Consider the following 16,825-nt stretch of genomic DNA (forward strand, 5'->3'; position numbering starts at 1 on the left):
AGATCCGTTGACAGCAGGCGAATTTTAATTTCCACCTGGAACGGGCGCGGTTCGGCGCAGCGGCTGCTGCTGTGGGAAGGCGGATTAAGTCGGAGGCTCTGCTGTAACAGCAAGAACAGCGTAAGTCCAATGCAATCTCCATGCAGATACGTGGTTATGCTCGGCACCGTAGTGCTGCACCCATACATTTGATTTCAACAATTTAGGATGGGACGCTGCTGAGCAAAGCCGACAACCGGAATGCGACATTCTGACGGGAGGGAATTCCCGAAGCTGCGTTTGATTTAGTCCCACTGAGTCAAATTTAATGTCACCGAGTAGAACGGAACTATCTTAAATGGGTTTTTGAAAACAAGCCAGACACATGAGACCGATCTATTGGCTCGTAAAAGGCAGTAAATGCCCGGGAAATGGCGGGGAATTCATCACTGGAAAAAAAATGTGATTGGCTCAAGCAAGCTGATTCTTGAATTTGCCGCCAAGAATTTGTTTTATCTTGATTTAAGCTGAATTTCTCTTGATATAGGAAATGTAATGCTTGGGTTAAGCAAAAAAAGGTATAGTTTATATTCAGCAGCAAAATTCTTGATTTAAGAAAAAGTACTTCTTGACGGCAAAGGAGGAGTAACGTTTTGGGCCTTTTCCAGCCCCACCTGGATTTTGCTAAATGTTTCATATTTTCAAAGTACTAGTCTTAGGTAGACTCTGTGCCAAATATTAGACCGAACGGAGCCCATGCAAGGGCGCAGCAGCGCCTCAAACCCAAAATCCTAGAATCGAAAAACAATTATTTTCGTCGACTTTTTCGACTGTTATCACTCTTCCAGCACATGATTCTTATGTATTTTTTTGCGTACTTTTCGTTTCTGGCCTTTTTAAAGGCCTCCGATAAATCTTAAGGGGCCTTATGGCCCATTGTTGCCATTTTTGGCCCATTTTTTAGGAGTTTTTTTCCATTTAACACATTCAAAACTCAATTTAATCCAAAAACTGTGTACGTTTTTGAAAAGTACGTAAAGAAATGAATAAAAAATGTTTAGTAAAATTTTTTCATATGTTGTCAAATTTCCGAGAAAATTCGTCCCAAAGTGTCAAAAACGGCAAAAAATCGATAAATCGCCGCGTCTAAGGTTCAAGAAAGTGGAGTACATTTTTCATACTGTACCAGATAACAGCTCTTATCCATCCATACAACATACTAAAATATCATAGTTGTACCTGGATTCCCACGATGTGAAAATTGACCGAGATGTCGATTTTAGCGGCCTTTTTATACTTGAAGGCAGCTCTTTTGAATGTTTTTCGACCTCAGTCACCCTCTATGGGTGTGTACTATTTGTATTTTTCTACGTACTTTTCATATCTGGCCATAAAAATGGCTTCCTGTGAATTTTAAAAGGCCTAACGGTCCATTGTTGCCAATTTTCACCAATTTTTAGGGGTTTTTTCAAGTTTACGTGTGTGAAACTTAATTTAATCTAGAAACCGTGTACAATTTCGGAAAGAACGTAAAAAAATACATAGGAATGTGATTTGTACCTTTTCCCTACGTTGCCAAATTTTCGAGAAAAATCGTCCTGAAGCGTCAAAAATGCCAAAAATTGGATTAATCATCACGTCGGAGGTTCCAGGAAGGTGACTGAGGTCGAAAAACATTCAAAAGAGCTGCCTTCAAGTATAAAAAGGCCGCTAAAATCGACATCTCGGTCAATTTTCACATCGTGGGAATCCAGGTACAACTATGATATTTTAGTATGTTGTATGGATGGATAAGAGCTGTTATCTGGTACAGTATGAAAAATGTACTCCACTTTCTTGAACCTTAGACGCGGCGATTTATCGATTTTTTGCCGTTTTTGACACTTTGGGACGAATTTTCTCGGAAATTTGACAACATATGAAAAAATTTTACTAAACATTTTTTATTCATTTCTTTACGTACTTTTCAAAAACGTACACAGTTTTTGGATTAAATTGAGTTTTGAATGTGTTAAATGGAAAAAACTCCTAAAAAATGGGCCAAAAATGGCAACAATGGGCCATAAGGCCCCTTAAGATTTATCGGAGGCCTTTAAAAAGGCCAGAAACGAAAAGTACGCAAAAAAATACATAAGAATCATGTGCTGGAAGAGTGATAACAGTCGAAAAAGTCGACGAAAAATAATTGTTTTCCGATTCTAGGATTTTGGGTTTGAGGCGCTGCTGCGCCCTTGCATGGGCTCCGTTCGGTCTAATATTTGGCACAGAGTCTACCTAAGACTAGTACTTTGAAAATATGAAACATTTAGCAAAATCCAGGTGGGGCCGGAAAAGGCCCAAAACGTTACTCCTCCTTTAAGATTCTTTTTTTTTTAGCGAGATAAAAAACGGAATATGCATTAAAAGCGGCGGGAAAGTCTCGCAAAACGATGGAAGTTGTCCGCAAATTGGTGTAAAATGCTTTCCATTTGGCGGAAAATGATTCCCCAAAGGCAGCATTCGCTTGGAATGTGAAATATTTTTCGCTGCGTGGCGGAAGATGTCTGCAAATAGGTAGGCAGAAATGCTGGAGAGAAGTAGATGATGTTTACAAAATGTTCTTGAAGTCGCAGAAAATGCTTTTAAAATGTCGAAAAATTTTCGCGAAATGCAGAGATCTATTCAAAATGGCGAAAAATGCTAGAGAATGGGTGAAAAATCCTTGCAAATTCGAAAAAGAATGCTATCTAAATATTCGTCAAGTGGCGAGAAATGTCGACAACTTCTCGCTAAAGGCAGGAATTATGCAAAGTGGCGAAAAATGCTAGGGACCGGGTGAAAAACCCTCGCAAATTCGCAGAAGTGCTACTTAAATATTCGTGAGGAGGCGAGAAATTCTCACAACAGGCGAAAAATGTTCGCAAAGTGGCGGGAAACGCTCACGTGTGTGATTCAGTCATTGTAGTATACACACTGTAAACCTCTGAACATGACCCTGGCTTGAACTCGCGAGAAAAAGAATCAGAAATGAAGCGAGGATTCTCGAATGAGTAATTGGTATTAATTCATAGCGGAAAAATGGACTGTTAGCACGGCAGACAATAATACTTCCTACGATGCAAAATGCTATTGTTCCTCCTCATCCGCTTACCCCAATTTCCATCTGATTATATCTGTCACTATCGCGTCGCTCCTTTCCCTTTTTTCCATTTTACAAGTTTTCCGTATCCCAACCTTGGATTCCGAGATGTGTCAAAATTTTCCCGTTCAAAAATAGACCGGTCAGAGGAAGAGGGATTCTATAGCATTAGAATTTTTCAAAATTTCATCTGAAGATGCATCTCTTTCTTCAGTAACTTTTTCATAAGGGAATTCTCTGCCTTGCTAAGAAAAAACGCCGTTTAAACCTCTAGACGTTGCCTTATTTCTTTCGATAAAACAAGAATTTCGAGGGAAACTTAAGGATATTCTTCTCTCAAGTTGTCAGATTATTTCATTATCAATTTAAGCTACCGCATCTGAAAATTTCTTAGTAAACGTATTGATAATTTGTCTAAAAAATCAATGTTTGATAAGGAAAAATTTGGCAACATCTGGATGTTCATAAGGAGTTTTCCTTAGTTCGGCAGTTGTGCGCACTATAACACTGGCATACATCTATCAATGTGCTTCTTTATTCGTTAAATGTTTCATCTTTCACACAAAAAATTTCAGAGAAATTTTGTTACCTAAACCAAAAATAAAAACAAACAAATCATTGCCATTAAAATTTAAAACCATAAGAGTAAAGCGTGATGCATGTATCACCCAAAGCGCGAAGCGCTCCGGGTAGTTAGACCACGAAGCGCTCAGGGGGCTCAGCCTCCTAGTTTCAAATGATATTAATCACCCCTGCTCTCGCAGACAAATAAGTTGTCGAAAGAAACTTCGACAGTTGAAGTAAAAATTAGATCTATCTGGCATAAATCCTCGAAATTACCCTGTGCTTGGATTATTTAATCGTTGTGATCTCGATTAATAGATACCTAAGATTGCTGAGATAGGGAGTTGTCTATCAAGGTCATTCGATATCGATTCAGCAATCGACCGGCTGAACCAGGGCCGAAGGGGGTGGCCACATGAGCCGCGGCCCATGGCGGCAAATTTTGCAATTTTTTTAAATGTAGCTATCAAGAAAAATCGGATCCAGAAAAAAAATTACAAACGAGAAAAGGTGACAAAATCTCTCATTTCTGGAGAGTAAATATCTAAGTCGTCTTTCTGTGATACAATAGACAGCACCTTTAATTAGTCGAGTTAGGACTACGAGAGAAACCGAACACGGAATTTTGCCTGGAACGGCGCGGCGCAGAGAGCAATGATGAGAGAACTTGAGATGAAAAGGAGAAACCCTCGGCACGGCGCGCGGCGGTCGGCATGTAACACATATTAGCGCCTACAAGACTGCCTGAATACTTCACGCATTGCGTCAAATACAGTGCGGTCGCTGCGGTCAGCAGCGGGCGACGTGTAACGCATAGCGCCTACAAGACTGCATGAATACTTCACGCATTGCGTCAATGACAGTGCGTGCAGCAGCGGTCGGCGTGAAACACATAGCGCATACAAGAGTAGGAATACTTCACGCATCGCGCCTAACACAGTGCGGTCAGCGCGGCGCAGCGGCGGAAGTTAAGATTATTAAACCACATTTATGTTTGTTCTTTTATAATATTTTTGTTCATTTCATATAAATGGAGGCCTTGTCCACACAGAGATAGGTTTACGGAACTTAACTTTTGCGGCAAGTTCCGTGAAATTTTGCTAGTAATGTTGACAGGGCTTTCGCAAAAAATGTGTCCAACACGAGTAAAGGCGTCTTATGCACCCCTCGCCCTCCGGCACGTTCATTTGATGGTTTTTATTGATATTTCAAAACGAATGAGAAGGGAGCGGCAAAATACAGGCGGCCCATGGGCGGCAAGTAAGTAAATCCAGCCCTGGGCTGTACTGCATTTATATCGAAATGTTAGGAAAAGCTCGGAGAAAACAAGCCCGGATTGTACTCAGTACAGGAATGGGGTGAAGCTGCAACGGGAACAAATAGTTTCTTCTACGGGCTGATTATGGAAAGTTATGGACAAAGTGATAAACGAAAAGGACAAAGAGAAAATCGAGCGATTCTATTGTTGGTAGCAGGCGGTTGCACTGGACAAAGAAGGTGAACATCAGACTAACCAACAGTAACCTCCGAGGGATCCTATAGGCAGATCATTATTTATGGATGACCCATTTCAACGAACAAGACCGCTCAAATTTTCCTTTATCCAAAGCTTTGTCTATCAATTTTAAAAATCAGACCGCGGGTCGGCGTGAAGATTTATCCAGCAATCTAATGATATCTCATGGGTTCGTCCGCTTTTAAAATTCCACTAAGATAATTTTAAGACACGGATTCGAATTTAGCTTAACTATCTTGAATTGGACCCGCTATCAACTGTGGTATGTTAGGACTCGGGGGTTGCAGTTTGGCAACACTGTTTTTTCTCCATTTAAATACACTAAAAATAGTCGATTCTCGGTAAGGTTCCCTATATACCTCACATAGTGCATTAGCTTCCGGACACCCTGTAGAATCGATAAAAATCGATTAATCTTCCTAAATTTAAAAGCGCGAAGCCCAGTGCTGCCAAATTTCAAGAATCGCTGTTTGTTTTGGCTAACGGTTCTTGAAAGACCCACTCTCGGGAGAGGTTATAGCAACGGACGTGAATCGATCGTTGTTTTTTTCTGCGTCCGCCCAGTAGATTTCCGATGCAGTCTCGATCGGCCCGCGATCCGTGACCAGAATGTTTACGATTGAGATCCAAAAAAGCTGGGCAAGGGGGCCGTCGAAAACGTGTGACGGCAAGGTCGCTGAGTCCTCACTTCTGGGACGAAGACGTCACATACAGTGGCGCATCTCGCAAGGTGGCCAAACTCAGTTTTGTCCATTTAAATGTACTAAAACAATCGGTATCTATCGATGTAACGCTACCTCATCTGGAATCGAAGACCTGTAATAGAGTGGAGGGAGAGAGGGGCAGTAGTGTTACTAACTTGCTACCGCTGGCTGAGTATTGAAAGTGATGGACAAAGCTTTAGATAAAGAGGGAATGAAGGATCCTATTGGTGAAAGCGGGTGGCTCCAATGGACAAAGGAGCTGAGTAATGACTAAGTAGATACAACCCTCGAGAAACCCTTTAGTTAGTCCATCATTTCCCCCTCAGTTAATAAAAATTACCTGTTCCAACCAATAGGATCACTCCATTTTCCTTCTGCCTCCTTTGTTCGTAGCTTCGTCTGTTAATTCCAATTATTAGCCTGCTAGTCGTGTGATTCGCTAGTTCTTTTCTATATATTTTACAGTTCTGGCTCGTTCTCAGGATCGGTTATTTCATTCGGCACCCGTTTATAATCCTTATTAAATGAACCTTTATCTACCGGTGATTGCTGAGGGATTTCTCGAAAATTTTTCGTTATGAAAATGAAAGGCAGGCTAACAATCTCATCAGAGGAAACTTGGCGACGCGACGTTCCGATGTCCATATGATGTTTTTCCTTAGCACGGCATTCCTTTAGCCCCCTCTAATCCTACAACTCGTGGTTACCTAGCCGGGAGAACCTTAATCAGTTTCAACGCAACGCAAAATTTCCCGTCTTAAACTGAATTTTTACGTAGAAACTATTAGGTATTTCTCATAGAAAATTTCATTGATTTTTCCTCTGATTGCACGCAAAATTTTGCGCAAAAATTGCAATCGTATTCTTAGAAAAAAGTATATTTTTAAGACAATTTTGCAACCTTGCGATGCACTTACGTTCCTTATTCATCGAGGAAACGACAAATTCGCTTGAGCGCTTCGGTGTAAAAGCAAAACCTCTTCCAAAAATATAATTCCGGTTTTTTCCGTCGAGTGCATTATTATAATAATTTTAAATCATGCCCGAATCGCGCGAAGTTCCCCGGATTCGAGGAGGGGGTCGGGAACAGGGGAAGGGGGGGGGGGGGGACGCCGCGGCGCCTCACCTGCGGGCTCTGACTCCGCGCGCCTCGGCGTGAGCTTCAGAAATCAGTCCTCAATCGGTCTTCGGCTTCCTCAAGAGTTCTTTCCGTTCGGTGATTCCTCGTCAGATACGCAAGACAACGTGACGGTAGCACAAGTTCGGCGAGTTGGTCGTGATAGTTCGTGACGTCGAATTGTGATAAGTGTCCTTTTTCTGAGTGTTTCGAAACAACAGCGGATTACGGATATCCTCACGAATTCTCAGGTACAAATTTTCTTGAATTTTTTTTATATATTAAAAAAAAAACAAAAAAAAAACCTTTAAAAGCTATCGGTATTGTCGGACCAAAAACTGATCTCATTGAACCGAATCAAATCGAGTAATTTTTTTAGAAATTAAAGCCGCGCTTTTTTCGAAAAAGTGTAAAGTCGGATTTTTTTTGGAAATTGAGTTTTCGACGAAAAAGTAATATTCTCCTTTCTTCCGTGCAGTTTTTTGTCTCCTGAATTTATTAATTTATTCCAAAAGTAATGCTTTTTCGGAAAAAGCGCTTCGAATGCGTAAGGCGTATGGAGTAGTTTTGGATTTGATTGGCCACACTCATTTTCCCTGTCAAAAATTCAACGATGACGAAAAATATTTTGAATGTTACAAGAACCGTTAAACTTCATCCGTAGTATTAAATTACCGAAGAGTAAAACTCCAAACTCTTTTTTTTTTCGTCGCATCTTGGATGTGACTTGGTTCTTTTTTGTTGAACTCGGTCTGAGAGATGTGGGAACGTAAGATGGACCGAAAGATTTTCTTGCGGTATCTAAGTACGAATCAGTTGCAGGACCGCATATCCAACCATACGGTCATTGAACATCATTGTTAGATCAAGCATGTGGCTAGATACGGCACCTCTTATGTCTTCTTATTCTTCTTCTTTATTAGTTAGCATTTACAATGAATGCCTGTCGCTCGTGATTTTTTTTTTTTTTTTTTTTTCTTCTTTTTTTTTTCTTTTGGCAATGTTCACGTTGAAATGAATAAAGAGGGGGAAGACTAAAAAAATTAGCTCGTGAATACGCATAAATTTTCGTGCCATCGCACAGCACTCTTGAATTACGTTTCAAAATAAAAAGAGAGGGCTAACTTATTTATTTCCTTTTTTTCCACTAAGGGGAAAGTTTTTTTTTATTTTATTCTAAAGTGTTCGGTAAAACTGAATACAAGTAAGAGATAATTGACAATTTAATGAGGTTCCAATCCTTTGATGCCTTTGATGAGGTCTTTTCCTGTTTTCTGAAGTGAAAGAATGTCCAACCTGACCAATTTTCTGACACTTCCATCTGTTCCTTTGAACACCTAATATAGGTGTACATTCAAAAGTTTTAATTCTTCATTTTCCTCGTAAAATTCTGTGAATTTCTTTTCACCGGCAAAAAATTCACTAAAATTGATTTAAATTGATTTGAGAGAGAAAGGAGTAGAGGAAGACGCAAAAAATACGGCACATGTTAGATGGGAAATTCGGAGTGAACAATCATTAAAATGTGTTTTTTAAACAAGAGCAAAAACTTCTCACGACAACTGAAATTTTTTCATACAAAGGAACTTACCATCGACTTTTTACACCCTCTAAAAACGCCCTCTCATTAGAGGCTCACGTGATTGAAATTTCAGTTTCAGTCAAGTTATTTTAAGTCATTGTAACCACAGGCACCACGAGGGGTTTGAGTGGAATTCTTTGTTTATTATTCTCCGTGTTAACAACTGTTTTTAAACGCACCATACGTTTCATTTATTCATTGAATCGTGCAAGAAGATCGAGTAAGTTGATACTCAGAATTTTTTATTACACCTGATGAATTGAGTCCATGACATTCCAACAATGTTTCCGTTGAACTCAGACTTCAATAGACTCGTTTCACTGCTCGCAAAACAGGGTTGCAATAAAACCAATCGTGCATCCCCCGGGTTGATATCTTTTAGGTAATCTTCGTCAGATGAAACCTAAAATGAGACGTATTTATGCCAAAAACGACCATGCGAAAATGAATCAAATAGAAAGGACCAAAAAGAATGCAAAACCATTGCGCACATAGTTCCTTTTGTTTTTAGTATTTTGGACGTACTTCATTTCAGCGTAAATACGCTAAATACTTATACCTAGATCGTTGAAAACTCGAGAACCAGCCGGTTTTTATGAAATCAATCGATTCATCTTACAAGCTCATATGGTTGGAATGTAAAATAATGGTAATGCTACTTTCGTGTATAGGAACCGGATTGCAAAATTCGATCGTACGATTCTAACTAGACGATACCATTTTTACGAGTGCTGAATGTTACAATAAGGTCAATATTTTTTGGTTCGATCATGTATTGGTAACTTACCTGACACACCTCTCCTTGAAACGATTGTCAAAAAGTTGGGATACCGAAAGATTGAATAGCTATTGTGCGATGTTGAAATGCATCAAAGTGAGTTCTCTCTCTTGTATGGTTTATTTGAACCACACTGTTCTTGATAAAATATATGTTCATCGCATATTTAATGGTAGTGCGTGACAATCAACAAACCGATTGAGATGTTGCAACGCTGGACTATGGTCACTGGGACACTCTCAGGCCTTTGGTGAGAATATACGGACTTGCGAGTGCATATGGGCTTCGCAAGGCCAAATATTGCTGAGCCAAATATTTCTTAATCGAAGTCCCAGCTAGTTTTTGTCGGCGATTCGTTCTTTCAAGGCAGGAAAATGAATTTTATTCAGCTTACTTTGCCTCTTTGAAGTCATCGCACATTTTTAAAGCCCGCTAAAGGGCAAATACCGAGCGATTTTAAAGTTTTTTTTGCGCGCACCATGTGCTGAAAGCATTATTTTGGCGTGATATTTAAACGCCAAAATTGAGGCCGTATTAGCAGGTACGACTCGAAGTTTTGCCATTGTATGATAGGTAAATGAGCTTATCACAGAATCAAATCTCCAATATTAGTACTTGTCGATCAGCTAACAAATACATCAAAACGTTTATTAATATAATCAAAATTAATTTAGATTTCTTCGTTATGAATTAGCCCAGGAGGAATGGCGCGTATAAACATGGCAAATGACGTAATTAATATTTCAAGATAATCTAGTGTGTCTCTTGGCCCGGGTCATGTGCTGCAAGTAAAACAATTATAGAAGTGTGCATACAGGGTGATCTATAAGTCCTGCATTACCAACACCAGGCATCACCCTTGTTACTTCTGAACAAATTGAAACATAGACTTGGAATTTGGTGAGTGTTCTAAGATTAAATGAAACATCTTTGAGATCGCTCAAAATTTTAAGGGGACTACCCTCATGAGGGGCAATAACCCCAAGGATAATAGGGGTGGTGCTGGTGCAGGACTTTTGAATCTCCCCGTATATCTGAAGGAGAAGAAATTTCTTGCATGGAGGCATCGGTAATTTTTTAAAGGTGGCAACGGGTCTCATTACTTTCAATGCTTGTAAAAAATCGATATATATTCAGTCACACTATTTTATCCACAATCGATTAATTCAATGGAGATGAATTGAGGAAGTACACATTTTTACCAACTTACGAGAATCACCATTGGTTGGTGCACATCAATGTTGCAGATGAGACTATATTCACCACATTCTTTAAAAGGCACTCCGATACTTGGTGCGAGAACCGGGACGTTTGAACCAGTGCGATACTGTTTCCTGCTAATTCGATGTATGGATCGAAACGAGAATCTGTGACCTTATGCAACTGACTTCAAATTAATGCCTGTATTCAGAGGATTTAACTTTTTTTTTTATTTTTGATGCATTTTCCTTGTGTCTCACAATGGAGAATTGCTCGGAATTCGAAAGTTGCGATCCAGGGAAAGTCCAAGTTAAGAAGAGATATATTTATCCCAGTTCAGAGTTTGGATCATTGAACTTGAAACGGACATGATCCACATTCCATATTATCCGTAATTTGCGGAAAACACAAGGTTTTCCTTGTACAATAAAGCTGCAATAAAGCGGCGCCTCAGGTATCCGCCGTGCATCTTTCACCACTTTTCCCGTTTTTTTCTCCCCATTATTACTCTCATTTTCTTTGTATGCTCCAATACCGAGCATTTTTGATGTCCGGCTACGGTCTCCTCCGCAAATTATCGTGTTTTCTGATTGAAACTTTAGAGGAAGCGAGATTGACGGACATTGCATGCTTTTTTGCCTTCAATTTTCAAAGTAGGCAAAAGAGCATCCTCCAAACCGCAATACCGCCGTGCTATGGAAAAACGCCGCATAGACCTTTAGACGTAGCCAAATTTTGTATAAAAGAGTACAATTTCTGAGAGAATTGTTAGCATTTTCCTCCCAGTTTCTTGAACAATTTTAGACAAATTACAAAGCTTTGCTGCAAAAATTGCAGTCATGTAATAAATGTATTTCAAAAATTGCTTTTTCTCAAAATTAGCGTCTTTTTAACTAGAGAAAACTTCAAACCACCATATTCCGGAGAGGTTCCAACTTTTTCGGCGTTTAGTAGTCCAAAAAGTTCGTAGAACTCTTCCCTTTCCTCGTCTGTGAATATCTATATTTTGAAATTTTGTGGATTGAATTCCCGATCTCGGTGGACGGTCATAATTAGATAAATTTGAATGTAAATTAAGTCTGATGCGTGGCGATTCTTGAAAGTTGGCAACAATAGTTTTTCTCCATTTAAATGTGTGCTCAATAGGGGCAGATCTAGCAATTTGGTAACACAGGATTTCCTCCATTTAAACCTATTTTAAATGATCGATTCTTGTCGGAGCACCTGGCCCCTTCAAGAATCGAAACTTTTTCGTAGGTTTAAACGGAGAAAATACAATGTTGCCAATTTTCTGGTTGCGCCAATGATACTCAACAATAGATTCTAGGCAAGGCAGCTTGCCTCATCTTAACTCGATTTTTTTAATGGATTTAAATGGAGGACATGGAAGACAAACAGAATTGCCAACTTACGAAGTCGCTACTGCTGATGACTGGTGCACGTGAATGAGATTTCTGGAATTTGTAATCGAATTCAAACACGTGTCTGGCGGCTGCACCGCGGGTTTGTTCGCTTTTCGTGAATTTGTATCAGCCGAATAGTGACAAGCGAAAGAAGTCTAATTAAATTGTCCTGTGGGTCCTCAATCTCACGAGAGCGTCCATCACTGAGGCTCATAAGACTAAAATTGGATGACATTCTTTCTTTCGACGCCGTGATATTTGTGCTGACTCACCGGAGCAGGCGAGGTATAAAAGCCAACATTCTAAGGGAAAACGCCGTATAAACGCTCGACGTTGACCAATTTCCCCCGAAAATAATTTATTCTTCAGAAAATGTGTGGATATTTCCTATTGACATTTTCAGGAAGTTTAGATTCAACTGCCTAGAAAGTACCATGAAAGATTATAAGAAACATACTTACAGATCCCCTTGAAATTCGTTTTTTCGCCGGGAATTTGGCAAAGTCTGAGGACTCATACGTCGTTTTTCCTCAGCACGGTAGAAAGGTGCGTCTAATTTAAACTTGTGCTCGTTCTCCAGAGTGATGGTCCGTAGCCTATAATCTTTGTTTTTTTTCACTTGAAACAGTCGGGTCGTTTGATTTTACGTAATGCAAAGTGTGAGTATTTCAGTCCTTCCTATCGATTTTTTCTGTCTGTAATAAGTCTTTATAATGCCGAAGTAGATGGGTTTAAATCCAGACAAAAAGAATTAACGAGTATCAATATAGTTACGCAATCATTTTCACCGGTGTGTGGAACAAACACACTTTTGAATGGTTATGAAGGGAAGTGAGGACTTTTCTCTGCAACACTTTAGCAGTATTAATTTACAATTGAATAATGTGAAATAGTTCATTCACTATAGTTTGATCATTCACTATTGATTTCCTGGACAATGATATCTCCACTCAATTCGGTTCGCAGGTAGTCTTTGTTCGACCGATAAAGAGGTGACAAATTAGACTAGTGCATTATAAAATGAGACGACAAGGCCGCAGTATACCCTGGATATAAAGCCTAAAACAACATATTAAAAAAAAAAAAAAAAAAAAAAAAAAAAAGGGACCAGTGAAAGAAAAAACTGAACATACTTTAACGGTTTAGAACACCAATAAGCAAACTAACGGTCAAAAGGCGAAACGTAACTCGTAACTCCATTTTCGACGTTCCAATTATGTTTCCTATCATATACCTTACTTTTTCTTTAGAAAACTTCCTTGATTTCATCTTCTCTATTAGCGGAGTTGTCCGCTCAAAATTCAGGCCATGAAATTGACTTATTTCTTTTTGAAAAAATAAAATTGGAGTGAAAATTTTGAGCCATCGCCATTGAGATCCGCGGTTTTGCAATTTGGACATCGACATTTCCGATCAGGATGCATTGAAAATCGAAGGAAAAAGGAATAAAAATAAGAAATCGAAGTAGTAGAAGAAGAAGAAGATAAAAAAGGAAGAGGGAGAAAGAGAGAAAAAAGCAGAAAAAGGAAGAGGAAAGAGAGGGAGAGGCACTATTTCTCGTTTTTCACATTTTCTTTTCTCTTCCTTTCCGTCCTCTTCCTTTTTTGGGCCCGACAGACTAGGGTTATTGAACAAACATGACCAATCTCTTCCTCCGGTTTTATCACCAATCTCATTAAATTATTTCATTATTCAGTATGGGTTTCATTTTGAATACGCACATTTTTGTACGATGAAGTCGTAATATGACGACCGAACTGGTTTGTCGGAACTGCGAGAGTCGTCATACCCGAACATTTAGTTTGTTGTATACATTAAAAATGCGACGTGTTTCTCGTATATTTTAAAATTTACCGCATTTTTACCAATTCTTCCTGATTAGTGGAAACTGGTGCGCGGTGAATTCTTCCTCGATCTTATGTAAGTTCTCGGTGCAAACGTTTTCAGCCGAGGGTCTTCTGTTTATCCTTCCCTTTCGAATGGAAATAAGTGATCGATATTATGCATTTAAATACAAGATTTGAATCCGGTCTGATCCGGTCTTAAATCCGAGGTGTACCCTCTTAACTTATGGGAAACGTCGTATGAGCATTTGAATGTTGCCAAATTTCCCCCGATAGTATTTTCGTGTTTGGAAAAAGTCATGAATATTTTTTTTTTAACATTTCAAATACTGTACAGGGCCGGATTAAGGGGGTGGCCACATGGGCCGCGGCCCATGGCGGCACATGCATCTACAGGGGGCGGCAAATTTTGCAATTTTTACTTTCTCGCTCCCATAGGGTAGAGAGGAAGTATTGTCATCCTCCAAAAAAAAAAAAAAAAAAAAGTTGAAATTTCATCATTTCTAGACGTTTTAAGGTCCCAGGAGTAAAAATAACCATACTTGAAAAAATGTGTGTCCGTCCGTGTGGCGTCCCCCAAATCTGTCTACAGCGATATCTCAGAATCTATCTGTTCGATTTCATTCAAAATTGGCACAGGACACCATATCTATGGTCTCCTTATGCACGTTCCAACGATTTTGAGGTACGCTAAAATTTGGGGGGGCTACGCTCAATTGTCCATTTTTAGCAAAATCACACGGAAAGCTCATTTTGAAAGACTGTAAATTTTGAAAAATGTCTTTAATTCTTTAACAATGGGCATCAAGCACATCACCTGGGTCATTAATTTAAGTTCCAAAAAGATCTTTGGACTAAACTCAAAATTCAAGAGATACGAGGCCCAAAAGTAGGGCACTTTGCTCCGCGAAACAGCTCATTTTCAAGGACTGTAAATTTGAAAAAAAATAAAAAAAAATGCCTTCAATTCTTCGAAAGTTGGCATCAGAGCACCACCTGGTTCATTAATTTAAGTTCCTACGAGGTCTTTGGACTAAACTAAAAATTGAAGGGTTACGCGTCATATAGCGAGGAGAGCACTTCGGTCACACGGAGAGCTCATGGACTGTAGATTTTGAAAAAATGCCTTTAATTCTTTGAAAGTTGGCTCAAAAGCACCATCTGAGTCATTAATTTAAGTTCCTAAAGGATTCATGGACTAATCTCATAATTGCAGAGGGGCCGATAGGAAACGCTCAATTCTCTGATAAATGAGTCGGAGCGCTTCTAGATAATAGCAGCAAACGCTTTGAGTCAGGTGAAACCTAGGAATTCAAATGCATTATATAATGCATCATATACTATTTCCAAAATTACTCCGTAGGTAATCACAAAGCAAAATTAGACAACTAATTAGATACATACTCACATTACAAAGGTACTATGAATCATCAAGCTAACGCCAAGAACTGACACTTAGATCTTTATTAAAAACTAATATGTTTGTTGTTAATGAATTTAGAATCCCGGCAGATTCCATCTTTTGCGGTTCCTTTTTACGAGGTACTAAGCACAAATATAATGTAATAATTCGGCACAAATATGACTGATTTAATGCTTGTTAATGAAGGAGGTTATAATTGTTATAACGTGACGTTTGTTGACTTGTCTCTCGTTGACGTTTGTCGATGGCGCTCTCTATTGTTTTCGCTTTGAGTTACGGGGATACGCGGTAAGGAGATGGCGCTCCTGGCGGGCGTGTCGTGAACCTTCCAGCAGGTAGATTCGCCCGCCAAATTTAAAATTTGGGAGATGCTAAGCGAAAACCGTTTAGTTTTAAGACTATTTGAACATCGAATAGTCATTCTACCCATTCAAGTAGATATTTGATGGCTTTTGACCGTGCTTAAGGAGAGATTATAATATAAAATCGTATCTGAAGTATGATGTCAATGAATCTAATGGATCCTAATGAATCGTAGAAAAGCTAAGATTTTTACGGATCGCCATCTTTGACAGGAGACTTAGTTAATCAATTACATATTTAATTGAAGATGCCTCATAAAATCAACAAGTCGAGTCCGAATATATGAATTCACCACATATCGCGAAGACATTTACAATGAAGTTCAATGGTTTGAATAAAAATTTCATAACTATTATCCTGTGATCAAAATTCCAATCAAACTTTATGATTTTGTAAAATTGGCAGTATTTTTCTAAATATTCCAGTAAAAGTGTCTATGCCGGCGCGAAGCGCCGGCTCGAGCGAGAAAGTCCCGTGCGGTCCCCGCACCAATCCGCTAAGCGGATGGGGGGGCGAAGCCCCCCAAATGCCGGCGCGTAGCGCCGGTACGCGGCGCGAAGCGCCGCGCATAAATTGGCCGGAGGCCAATTTTTTTAAATGTAGGTGTAAAAAAATCGGATTCAGAAAAAAATTACAAACGAAAAGAGGCGACAAAATCTCTCATTTCCTGATAGTATAGTAATTTCTAATTTTGTCGTCTTTCGGTGATACAAGAGACAGCACCTTCAATCAGTCGAGTTAAGAGAGAAAACAAACACGCCATTTGGCCCGGAACGGCGCGACTTAGAGAGAAATGATGACGAGGACTTGAGATGAAAAGGAGAAACTCTCGGCGTGGCGATCGGCATTTAACATATATTAGCGCCTACAAGACTGCACGAATACTTCACGCATCGCATCAAACACAGTCCGGTCAGCGTGAAACGCATAGCGCCTGCAAGACTATGTGAATACTTCACGCATTGCGCTAAACACGGTGCGGTCTACGCGGCGCGGCGGCGGAAGTTAAAATCATTGATCCACATTTATGTTTGTTCTTTCACAATTTTTTCGTTCATTTCTTATGAATGGAAGGCCTTGTCCACCCAGAGATAGGTTTACGAAACTTAACTTTCGCGCAAAGTTCCGTGAACTTTTGCTGGTAATGTTGCCAGGGCTTTCCCAAAAAATGTGTTCAACACGAGTAAACGCGTCTTATGCACCCTTCCCCCGCTGGCACGTTCACTTGATGGTT

At 39.6% G+C, this 16,825-nt stretch overlaps 1 protein-coding gene across 2 annotated transcripts in view; it reads left to right on the forward strand.

Moving 5' to 3' along the window:
* Positions 1–16,825, forward strand: part of LOC109036636 (fatty acyl-CoA reductase wat) — a 70,336-nt gene that overhangs the window by 13,623 nt on the left and 39,888 nt on the right. Inside the window, exon 1 of one of the 2 annotated variants that reach the window (XM_019051021.2) lies at positions 7,036–7,249. The exons of the other annotated variant lie outside the window; for it this stretch is intronic. The gene's annotated coding sequence lies outside the window, so the exon portion shown is untranslated. Of the gene's footprint in view, positions 1–7,035; positions 7,250–16,825 lie in introns of those variants that run through there. 2 annotated transcript variants of the gene reach the window in all.

Source organism: Bemisia tabaci, chromosome 2, assembly GCF_918797505.1.
Source record: "Bemisia tabaci chromosome 2, PGI_BMITA_v3".
NCBI lineage: Eukaryota > Metazoa > Arthropoda > Insecta > Hemiptera > Aleyrodidae > Bemisia > Bemisia tabaci.